At 46.4% G+C, this 2,500-nt stretch overlaps 1 protein-coding gene across 3 annotated transcripts in view; it reads left to right on the forward strand.

Moving 5' to 3' along the window:
* LOC308086316 (adhesion G protein-coupled receptor D2) overlaps positions 1-2,500 on the forward strand; it is a 168,902-nt gene that overhangs the window by 123,105 nt on the left and 43,297 nt on the right. The window lies entirely within an intron of this gene.

Genomic DNA, 2,500 nt, shown 5'->3' on the forward strand with positions numbered 1-2,500 from the left:
CAGGACTTCTTGTCCAACCGACATCAGGTGGTGAGAATGGGCAGCATCACATCCGACCCCCTGACCCTCAACACCGGAGCACCCCAGGGATGCGTGCTGAGCCCCCTCCTCTACTCCCTGTACACGTATGACTGCATAGCCACACATGTCTCCAACACCATCATAAAGTACGCGGACGACACGACAGTGATAGGCCGAATCGTCAACAACGACGAGTCTGACTACAGAGAGGAGATCAAATCACTAGCACGCTGGTGCCGGGAGAACAACCTCTCTCTTAACGTCGACAAGACCAAAGAACTGATCGTGGACTTCAGGAGGCCGCGGAGAGACCATGCGCCCATCCTCATCGACGGTGCTGCAGTGGAAAGGGTCAGCGAGTTCAAGTTCCTCGGAGTACACATCGAGGAGGACCTCAAATGGGAGACGCACTCCACACACGTGAGGAAAAAGGCTCAGCAGCGACTGTACTGGCTCCGCCGCCTGAAGAAGCTCGGAGTAGGACGTCGCATCCTCAGGCTGTACTACAACAGTTCTGTCGAAGGCATCCTAACAGGCTGTGTCACGGCCTGGTACGGGAACTGCACTGCCCGAGAAAAGATCAGCCTACAACGAGTAGTGCGATCGGCAGAGCGGATAATGGGAATCGAGCTCCCAGCGCTCCAGGAACTGTACAAAAAGCGGTGCGTGCTCAAAGCCAAGCGCATCATCAAGGACAAGCACCACCCAAGTCACAGACTGTTCAACCCCCTACAACGACCGCGACCGGGCAAGGGGCTCTATCGCAGTATCAAGAGTTCCACCACCAGGTATTGGTGTAGTTTCAATCCGGCTGCTGTCAGAATGCTGAATGGGGAATAAGCCTGGATGAGGCATAGGCCTTGTTCAGCAGCCTTTTCTTTTCTGGCTCTTCCTGAACACACCTGTGGATTATACCAGGGACAATGACTTGGACTTTAGCCCCCCCTCGGACACACCTGTGGACTACACCAGGTACAAATGACTTTTTGTTGCACTCTCTCATGGAGCTACTTGCGGATTATACTAGGGTCAGTCCACTCTAGGTGGACACGCACTGACCTTTTGCACCTTAATCCCTTGTATAACGCACTGACTTTTTTTTGGTCTTTTTTATTGTGCTCCTTTTCCTCTAAGCACCTTAACGTCCATTGTCTATCATGCACAGTATAAGTATAATATGCACAGTATACAATACATTGCTGCTATGCTCAGGCACCTTAGTTTAGTTTTTTTTAGTTTTTATTATCTCAGGTAATTTGTAAATATGTAGATAACTTGTCTGGCCTTCTGTTGCTCTCTTGTTTTGATCTCCTTCCCACTTACCCCCCACCCTCTTCTTCTCCCCCCCCCTCTTCTTTCTATGGAAACTAACGTTGCGATGGGAACGATGTACAAAAAAGAATTTCACCCACTCTTTTACCTTGTAAACCTGTGATGTGACAATAAAACTGATTCTGATTCTGATTCTGATTCTGTGTTGTGGCCTGTTGTGTCCTGTTGCTGTTGGATATCATATTTTCTTTACTGCTTTACATTCACCTCAATATGAGAGAATGAGTGGCCCTGCTGTACCATAGAAAAGTCAAGGGAGTTTTATTTGTGTAGTGCATTTCAACAACAAGGCAATTCAATGAGCTTTACACAGAACATCAAGCAAAGGAAACACAATTATACAATGACTAGGATCCATAAAACAAATAACAGATTTCAGTGCAGAAGAAAGAAAATGAACTCAATCAAAGGCAGCGGTAAACACAAAGGTTATAAATGTTTAAATGTGTTTTAAATGAAATAAGAGCAGCAGATCTGCAGTTTTCTGGGAATTTGTTCCAGATATGTGGTGCATAAAAACTAAATGCTGCTTCCCCGCGTTTATTTTTGGTTTTAGGGACAGAAAGTAGACCTTTCCCAGATGACCTGAGAGGTCATCATAGAGTAATGGTTCCAGTGTTGGAGAGAAACGTACTTAGGCTACTTTAAAAGCAGAAGAAAAAGCAGAAGCAGAAGAATTGAAAGAAGATCAGAAATATCCATTTCCGGAGTCTGGGGCTTCAAATCCACCGTGGTGCATCCGGCTTTATCGAGCGTCTATATGCGAACACAATTGGCCCGTGTTCGGGGAGGGAAGCCGGGCGGGGAGGAGGGTGATATCTGTCACTGCATGTAATCCTACTGCCTGTGTGCAGGGAGTGTTGGGTGGGAGGAGTAGGGCGAAGGCTCTACGCCGTCCTCCCAGTGGAGGCTCCTCACTGGCAAGTCAGTAGGATACAATAACAGTGACAACACACAGTGTGGGGAGGAATGAGTTGGTATAATGACTAAATTGGGGAGCAAATGGGGTAACAATAAAATAAAAACAATACCAAAAAAGTATAAATAATATTAAAACAACACTCACTGACTGAACATAGTGTCAAATCTTTGTTGAGGTAATATCTGGGTTGTGGATAATTATGCATAAAATGCTGTCCTGTCTCAT

Source organism: Gymnoscopelus braueri (genome assembly GCF_963280865.1).
Source record: "Gymnoscopelus braueri genome assembly, chromosome: 6".
Taxonomy (NCBI): domain Eukaryota; kingdom Metazoa; phylum Chordata; class Actinopteri; order Myctophiformes; family Myctophidae; genus Gymnoscopelus; species Gymnoscopelus braueri.